At 36.6% G+C, this 9,962-nt stretch overlaps 1 pseudogene; it reads left to right on the top strand.

Moving 5' to 3' along the window:
- Positions 1-4,955: 4,955 nt before the first annotated feature.
- LOC142634790 (protein ACTIVITY OF BC1 COMPLEX KINASE 7, chloroplastic-like) lies at positions 4,956-9,047 on the top strand (annotated as a pseudogene).
- The last annotated feature ends 915 nt before the right edge of the window (positions 9,048-9,962 follow it).

Genomic DNA, 9,962 nt, shown 5'->3' with positions numbered 1-9,962 from the left:
AGGTCCCCTTGAAGCGACCTACCTAGATTCCATCTTCTTACTGGTTCTCAACATTTTCTTTATAAAATCCAACTTATGCAATGAAGCTCCAATTTAATTTGCAATGAGAAGGAGAAAAAAAGTGTAGATTTCTGTGAAAGTGCTCAAAGTTAGCTGCCTTAATTACTTCTCTTATTGTGCAGAAGAGTCTCAAAAAAATGATGTTTGAAATGTTTGCAACATCAAGGACAGGATTATGGCAAAACTAGACTCCAATTGAAATCTAATTAGAAGCACTTCACTTATTAATATCTAGGATTCAATCCCTCCTATTTACACCTGAGTTCCTCATTAAACTGTCTGTGAAACTGCTCAAAGTTTCCTGCCGTAAATTTATTCTCTTATTGTGCTGAAGAATCTCAAAAAATGATGTGTGTAATGTCTGCAACATCAAGGACAGGATTATGATTTAAAATAATAATAATAATAATAAACAAAACAGGATTATGATTATTACTACAACAATAGGAATTATTATCATTATTATTGGGACCAATGAAAACTTGTACATTTCTATTAGTGTCTAAGCCATCATTACGTGAACATTGAGTAGGTGATTAATATATGCTTTTCTATGGTTCTGGAATGTATAGCAGCTACAACCTTCAAATATTGATGAAGTATCTTTATAAAAAAACAAATTCAAAAATAGTAAATTCAAAAATAGTAAATTATGAATTTTGAAACACGGAATTGTCATTCCAAGCATCCATTAATCTCTAAATTACTATGTAAACAAACATAAGAAGTACATGAAAGTATGAAATTGGAAAATTACATGAATTGAGCAAAAAATATGCCATCACTCACAATTCAAGCTATAGTATTAATATGAAAATTTTGGTCAATGGCAACTGAACATTAGCCAAGTAAGAACTTAAATTGAACATGATGTTAGAAAATCATTTATATTATATTATATAATAAAAATATGGTCTTAGAAACCATAGTTGTGACAAGTGGATACATTTTTCTTAGTTTACATATGAATTTTAATTAATTTGTGCATTGAATGACATACATAACAAATGTTATGTTTAAAATTTTAGATACTATGAGTTTGAGATTTATATATTTATATTAAAGTTTGATGATTTTAGACCATCATGCTAATGCTTTAAGGATGAAAAAAGTAATGGCGAAAAAAAGGAAAACCTTTATTAAAGCAGCACCTAAAACATAGGCTTTCCCCTCCAAAATGTTGGCATGTCAGTGAATATCAAACCAGGATGTTGAATACTATCATAATAATTTATTTGGATTGCTGTCTCACCTGTTCTCTAAAAAACCCGTCATATATACAAACGACCAAGAAACCTATAATGCATCCAAGTATAATAGGGTACATGGATACATCATCTTTAAAATCATTATGCTATAGCTTTTAACATTCTTGCATCCTCTATTCCTCTTTCTAAAATGCTGCACACTCATATGGTACAAAAAGGTTGCTCTAAAAAAAAAAAAAATTATAATCTAACATAAGGGCAATTTACCATAGAAACACGCAATTGTAAATAAAAACTATTTTTTTTTTCCAATTACATGCGACTTAAATCTTAACTAAGATCCTTGATTTTCTGACAATGCCAACAAGAGATCAATGAGATGCTATCATTTTGATTTAGCTTTCACAGGTGAAAAAGATATTCACTTGCCACAAAAAGATATTCAATGAGATGCTATCATTTTGATTTAGCTTATGGGTATTTGATGAATATGCTAATGGGCCATTAATCACCTTTAATTTATGTCAGGTATGGACCCACATCGAGCAGGACCCTCTATAGGGACTGTCTTGACGAGGCAACCTATGCATCGTTCAAGTTTGCTTTGGGATGGTCCTTTGGCAAGTGAGGTATGCATTTGTGTCCAAAATCATAGTCAATATATGTAGTAGAAAGATTTTGGGCATTTATGTTGAAGTGTAATTATTACGTGGTTAGTAAATACTATTATTAATACTAAGCTGCTTTGTTTGCAGGAAGTGCCAGGTGTTCTGACTTGTTGTCACCGAGATAAAGGTCTGCTTGATGGTGGGTTAGATCCACAGATTGCCACTTATATCATAGATGCGGGGTTAGATGGGCTACTTTGGGTCCCACATATAGACCTTGACCATGCACTGATCACGGCCTTAGTGGAGAGATGGCGGCCAGCGACGCACTCATTCCACTTGCCCCACGATGAGATGACCATCACGTTACAAGACATAAAGGTCATCATGGGGGTACCTATACATGGCTTGCCGGTGGTAGGATTTACCCATATGGACAACTGGCGTGACTTTTGCATCGAATTGCTAGGTACGCCCCCTCCACCGGATAGACCAGTTGGTACAAAAAAGAACACTACAGTGTTGGAAGGGCCGAGGATAAAAGCCAAATGGCTAGAGGAGCAGTTTCGCAACCCTTTTCCTACTAACGCCACTGAGGTGCGTGTGCAACAGTATGCTCGGTTTTACATACTTCAAATGTTGGGTAGTATACAGTTTATGGACAAGTTTGGCGAACGGCTCTCAATCATGTATCTACAATTTTTCAATCCAATCAGCAATGAAAAGAATTATAGTTGGGGTAGTGCAACACTAAGTTGGCTATATAGACACCTCTGTAAGGCATCAGAAAAGACAGCCAAGCAAATTGGTGGTGCACTGCTATTAGTGCAGTTGTGGGCGTGGGCGAGGTTTCCACAAATATGTCCTATGATAAGGCATCCATACCATGCACTGCCCCCAGGTTCACTTGCTGTCAGGTATGTAGGATCTTCAACTTGGTTATCATTTTACATTTCCGCATTAATTTTTTTCGCATGGGAATTATTTAAGTAACTAATATGAAGGTTATATCTGTGTTGTTTGGTAGATGGAAAGGGGCTAAGATAACAACTGACCATCCAATGCATGTCCTATGCGCCTATCGTGTGTCGCTTGCTTCGCTCCAGCCAAATCAGGTATTGTGCCTCACAAGTGGGAACCACTTTGGCATGTATTGGTCACATTCGTTACACATTTTTTACACATTTGTTACACATATATTGTTAATATGGTTGTTTGCATTTGTTGGATCATTGTAGATTGTCTAGGAGCCATATAGAGATTATTTGGGTTCTCTGCCCGCATATTATATAGTAGGCCAACACATATGGAGGTCCATCGTGCCGCTCATACATTTTTAGGTGGTTGAAGGCCATCACCCCGAACGTGTTCTTCGACAGTTTGGGATCAAGCAAGGCGTACCAGACAATGTCGATACTTCAATTGAACTTCACAAGATAACACTCCAAGGCAAGCACGAAAAAAACTGGGTTCAAGAACATGCCACTCATATTGCTAGATGGGCTGCGCATGCCACAATTGCCGAAGCACCGCCCTTTCATGGGGTAATGAGCTACAATGACAAGTATATAGTGTGGTATTGTCCTATCACTATTCGGCATATTACAAAAGAGACCTCATACTGGGACACTTTGGTAAGTTTTCAAAGACTGTTCTGTTATAAATGTACCTCGCTTCGCATATTTTAGTTCCAAATCTTAACACTACTTTTGTATACTTGTGACAGGTTGAATCACAGTTGAGGATTATGGCGAAGTTCGAACCAGGGTCTGAGATCTACACCGACTGTATGAATGCCTTGCAATCTATTGAAGAGATCAGTCGATTGACCTTGGACGATGCACGCACTGTGGGCAATGCAAGTGAATCGGCTGTAGGGCATGGTCGGCAAGCAGGTGGACGTCAAGGGCATGGAGGTCGTCAATCTAGTCAGCGTCATACATCTAGTCAGTGTCCCACAACTGCTCGCTGTCACACATCGGGTGGGCGTCACACACTCGTGCATGACCACATGATGGAGGAGGCAAGTCAGATGAGATGTGTTTGGACACTACTTATGACATGGGCTCCATGGCACATGATGATGCGGGTCCATCCCATACGTTTGCCCAGACATGTCGGTCCCCATCCATGGTTCGCAATGATACCTGCCCACCCACATCCTCTCCCTCACTGACTACCGGCACTATCCCCGCAGATGTATGTGGTAGAGATGAGATGAGATTCATGCCCACCCCTAGTGCCATCCAAACAGAGATACCCACCACCCCACCAGAGGCTTCACGCAGTGAGGATCGGCCGCGAAGGCCGCAACGAACACGGACACATCCTCCTGACTGTGGGACTGGACATGGTACTCCCCCTCTTATACCAATTACATATGCATCTCTTTATAGTTAAATGATTTGAATATTAGTATTTGCTTGTGTTATTTTCAGGCAAGGTGAGACCAATCAAGGACCCAGTGAGGAGAAGAAAACGGGGATGATTTTCGATGGTCAATCGCATTGGTGGAACCAAAGGGTGAGACCAGTCAAAGGTCTTAGAATCCAACCTTGAATATTGTTGTTTATGATCTACTTGAATCTTCTATTTTATAATCTGTGAGCCATATTGTTACATTATTATGGTTTTATGGTTTTAGCTGGATGCTGTTTTGGTTGGGATTTGTTGTTTTTGGTATCAAAGAATTTTGTTGGAGAATCAGGGTTTGATTGAAGCTAAAGGGTTTATTGAAGTTCGATTGAATTTCTTACACACTGAGTTTTTTCATCTGGGTTCTCTTTGGTTCCTGGGAAAATTGATGAAGTCAACATATGTTAGATTGGTGATATGATTGTTCATGACTAATTATAAGTTGGGTTGATTTTCTTTTAACCATTTTTTTTTTCTGGAGAACAAAAGAAATGGAATGGATATGATTTCAGTTTTCCTTTTCTGCTATGTTCTTATCGTTTCTTTTCATTTGCTGTTGATTCCGAACCAGCAATAGAGCTCTTCCTTTGTTGTTGCTTGGAATTAGTATTTAAGTGATTTAGTGGAATTCGCAGTTATCAAATAATCAGATATTAAATTTGACTTTGCCTTATATGATTGTATATTGCTTCTAATATATAAGAATATAGTTGTATGTGCAGTCAAATAATTTTTTTATTAAAAGACTTGCTATACACTTTTCCCAGCAATGACATCAATCATTAGAATTGAAATGAATGCATTTTCAGATTTAATAGTGATAATTTAGTTCAATGAATCCCAACCCCCTTGGCAGAAACTTTAGAAATGATTCAATTGTACTGAGGACCTGTCTGGTTTCAAGTTAAAGATTCTGTGATTGCTGTCATAGTTAAGGTTGTTTTTTGGGTCTTGAAGGTTTCAACTTTAATATTAGTTATTAAGTTCTTATTATTTCTGAGTTTGGAATTTTATGGTTTGCTTGGTTATATATCTAATTTTGGATCTTTCACTTCTCAATTTCACTGTTCAGCTTACTGCTTCACAATTCAATGTATACTGCAGGAATCTGAATCTTCAATGGCAGCAATACTGGCTTCTCACAGCTGTTATTTCTGCAATATAGAGTCAATAAACCAAGGAAGAACACTACACAACCTCAGTTTCTCAAGCTCAATTTCTGCTCATAAAGCTTCAAATTTTGACAGATCAACACATAATCCACCTAGGACTAATAAGTTTTACAAGTTTGATGTGAAAATGAAACAAACAGAATCAGTACCCTCGAAATTAGTTACTAATGGGCGAGCTGTTAAAATGGTACCAGCTAGTGAAGTAATGAAAAGAAAGACTCCATCCACTAATAAAGTAGACGTAGTAAATGGTTCAAGGCAAGTTGTTAATGGAGCAAATCTAGTTAGAAGAAAATCTACTCCATCCTTTGTAAAAACCCCAAGAGTTAGGGATTCCAAAGAACTCCCACCAGTGGAGGACCTGAAGGTTTTGCCCTCAGATGAAGGTTTCAGTTGGGCAAATGAAAGGTATAATTCCGTGCAAAGGAGTATAGATATTTGGTCTTTTGTTCTATCTTTGCGTGTCCGTGTTTTGTTTGACAATGCAAAATGGGCATATTTGGGAGGCTTCACAGAAGATAAGCAGGTGAATTGTGGAACTTTACTGCAGCTGTTATTGCTTTCTGCTATGCTGACTCCTAATCATGATGACATACTACAGAGAGTTTTTTACACTAATTTTCTCATTCTGGGCCTGATCTCCAATTAGTTCTTGGTTTCATGCTCCTTGTTTTTCGTTTTGCCTCAAGTTTTTATAAGATTTCTTCTATATCAGATAAAAAGAAGGCAAAAGACTGCCTCATGGCTAAGGGAGTGTGTGCTGCAGCTGGGTCCAAGTTTTGTTAAACTTGGACAATTGTCTTCAACAAGGTCAGATCTATTCCCTAGTGAATTTGTGGATGAGCTTGCAAAATTGCAGGTATATTTTGATTTCTAGTGTAACAATTCTAAACATGCTATGTCTTCTCACATCTTTATGAATTAAAATGCAGACATACTGATATCTACATGATATGATAATCCTTAATTTTTTTATTTTGTCTTACTGAATGTATATGATTTTTAAATATAATTTAGGATAAGGTCCCTGCCTTCTCACCAGTGAAAGCAAGAAGCTTCATTGAGAGTGAGCTTGGAGCTCCCATCAACATATTGTTTAAGGAGTTTGAGGACCAGCCAATAGCTGCTGCTAGTCTTGGTCAGGTGTTTGATTCATTCCTATATGTTGTACTAGATTAGTCAACGCTTGTAAATTGTTAGAAGTTTGTCTATGATGTTTCACTTTAAGTAGCTTGAAGTATGTTATGATAAATGAGTATATCACACACAACATTAAGACAATCCTCAGAAAAATCTGGATACATAGGACAATTTTAGAGAAGGCAATATATATATATATATATATATATATATATATATATATATATATATATATATATATATATATATATTGATGGAATGATGGTAGCCTTATCTTCTCTTTCTTTAATGGAGGAAAACTTCGAAAATTCTGATGGCTGCTCTTATCTTTCTTTTTTGTTGAAGTTTATTCCTTTTACTTCTATGCTCATTTAAGTCGTAATTTATCAAGTTATGACCATTCATGATTTCTTTAGATTGGTTCTCTGAATATTTATTTATTCGTTGAAAGTTTTCACTTTTTCTGATTGAAATTTGAGAATCCTGTCTCTAGGTCCATCGTGCTATCCTTCATAATGGAGAGAAAGTAGTGGTGAAAGTTCAGAGACCTGGTCTGAAGAAGCTTTTTGACATTGACTTACGTAAGTAATGCACATTTTCATTCTTACCATGGTGATTTTTAGTGGCTTGTCATTATGGTATAATAGATGTTGTTGCTTGTTTTCTCATTTCCTTTTTTTCTTTGGTCTTATGGTCTCATCAACTCTTTTTTAGTATAAATTATTTTTAGATGCGTAGTAGACCAGTGAAAAGTTCTCTTATATTCATTTATGAAAACATGTGTACAGAACTGTCTACTATTGGTAAACCTTTCGGCTTTTATCAATTTGGAATTGCAAAGGCTCTTTGATATTATATTGTGCCATGGAACTTTGAATCGTTATTGGGAGTTGACTGCACAAAGGGATACCCATGATAATTGTAATTAGAGAGCTACTGCAGGTGTGACTTTTTGACATGCATTAATAATGGGGTTAAGGTTTTTGTTGACAACCCAAATGATGGGATTTTGAGTGAGACACAACAGAAAACACCTGCAGTGACTACTGATTATCAAAGATCAATCTTTGTGCGGTCATATGGATGAAATTTTATTGACTGGCTGCTTTCAGTTGTTGTGAAACTATAGATCTGGTTAAGTGACGTGCTTTCATATTTGTTGAATGTATTTTTGTGAAGACTCACTGGAATTCAGCAGTTTTAGGTGTTTATCATAATCTTTGCTGAATTGCTGCTATCATTCAGGAAATCTAAAGCTAATTGCAGAGTATTTTCAGAGAAGTGAAACTTTTGGTGGTCCAACAAGAGATTGGATCGGCATATATGAAGAATGTTCCACGTAAGTAGCAAGCTTCTATTAGTTACTATGTTAATTTCTTAAGAGATGCATTTTAGAGTTACAGTGTGACGTAAATCGCATAAGCAAAGAGATAAGAACTATCTCTCTGTTAATTTTGCCTGAGCACCTCAGATCCAAAGTAATGGCCAATACTCGCGTCTGTTGATGTATCTTATTTTATAATGATGCTTAAGATTCTGTTACATTTTTTGATTCGGACTTAAAATTCGGTTAGATTGGACCATTTTAACAAATTTATTCATGAAAGAAAAAGTTTCAATGCTCCCCTTTGTAAGTTGTGATGCGCTAAAGATATTCTTGGGCTTGTGTTACTTACAGAATTTTGTATCAAGAAATTGATTACATAAATGAAGGGAAGAATGCAGATAGATTCCGCCGAGATTTTTGAAATATAAAGTGGGTCCGAGTACCTGTATGTTTCTTGCATCAAGACTAAAGAGAACTAATGCTTACATCATATAGATTTTCTATTTCCATCTGACCGTTTATGACTACTTAACTAGGGACTTAAAGAATTTATAGAAACTATAATATACATGTTTAAAACTTTATTTACTTTGATAAATTTTTTTTCCTTACAGCTGGTGTATTGGGATTATACTGCCTCAAAGGTGTTGACCTTGGAGTACTTACCAGGTTAGAATCTGAACTTATGCCTTTATTTTCGTTTAAGATGATACCGCTTGTTCTACATTATTAAGCCACCTTATTGTTTTTATGTTGGTGTGAAATTGTCTTTATTGTCACTTTCATGGCCAGGGATTAAGATAAATCGACTAGATATGCTAGATTCACGGGGTTATAATCGGTCACGAATATCATCACGTGGTATTGAAGCTTACTTAATTCAGGTCAAGTTTCTTCCTATCTATACCAACTAATATGATTTAATTGTTCCTGATTTTAAAGGAAAATGAAAATGTTCAGGTCAAGTTGGCATTTTAAAGGAAAATGACTTGACCCCCACCTATATCTTTTGGATGTCCAGGCTGTGTGGGCATTGGGAAATGTTGCTGGTGATTCCCTAGATGTCGTGACCTTGTCCTACGCAATGGGGCTTTGCTTCCATTGCTGGCACAGTTGAATGAGAATGCCAAGCTTCCTATGCTGAAAAATGCTACCTGGACACTCAAATTTTTGCCGAGGCAAGCCTCAGCCTCCTTTTGATCAGGTTAGTTATCTTGGATGCTCTTTGAAGCTTAACAAATTATGAAACTGTGGGTGATGCTACCTAGGCTATTAATTAGTCTAAAATCTAAAATAATGTTGTAGGGTTGCAGTTTTTGGAAACTTGCCTTCATCAACCATTGTGATGTTATATATTATGCTGTATTGTTTACTGCACAGGTTAAGCCTACACTCCCAGCTCTTGCACACCTTATTCATTCAAATGATGAAGAAGTCTTAACTGATGCTTGCTGGGCACTCTCGTATCTTTCTGATGGTACAAATGACAAAATTCAAGCTGTCATTGAAGTGGGTGTTTGTCCTCGGCTTGTTGAGCTTTTATTGTGAGTTCTTAGATCTTCAACCTTATTGAGTTGTACTTATTTTGTGGTGGGATGTGTAAACCTCTATATTATGCACTCAATTATAAGCATGCGTTTATGTTAGAAAGTAATGTAAACTCTCTGAATTTCTGTCTTAAATAAAACTTAGTTGAACTCCTGGCTATGTTGTATTAGTATAAGATGGTTCTCACTTCTGATTCTTGAGACTTTTGAGTTGTAACCAGAGTCTGAAGAATGATTTAAGTTTGATCTGTGTTAAATATCATGGTTTTTCATTGGTGAGTCACACAAGCACCCGGTGGGTGTTGAACCCACAAACTTACCCTCCACTAAACACTTGTAAGGGGAGGAGGTGCCTGTTGAGCTAGAGCTCATTGGCAACATTATTTACTTCATTATCAATTGAGATACCTTAGTTCCAAAAGATCACCCCTTCCCACTGTATATGTAAGTGCTCTTTATTGGCAGTGATCACATTTAGCTTGTCT

Source organism: Castanea sativa, chromosome 5, assembly GCF_040712315.1.
Source record: "Castanea sativa cultivar Marrone di Chiusa Pesio chromosome 5, ASM4071231v1".
Taxonomy (NCBI): domain Eukaryota; kingdom Viridiplantae; phylum Streptophyta; class Magnoliopsida; order Fagales; family Fagaceae; genus Castanea; species Castanea sativa.
Note: the sequence above shows the minus strand (reverse complement) of the source record. Positions and strands in the feature narration are given on the sequence as shown.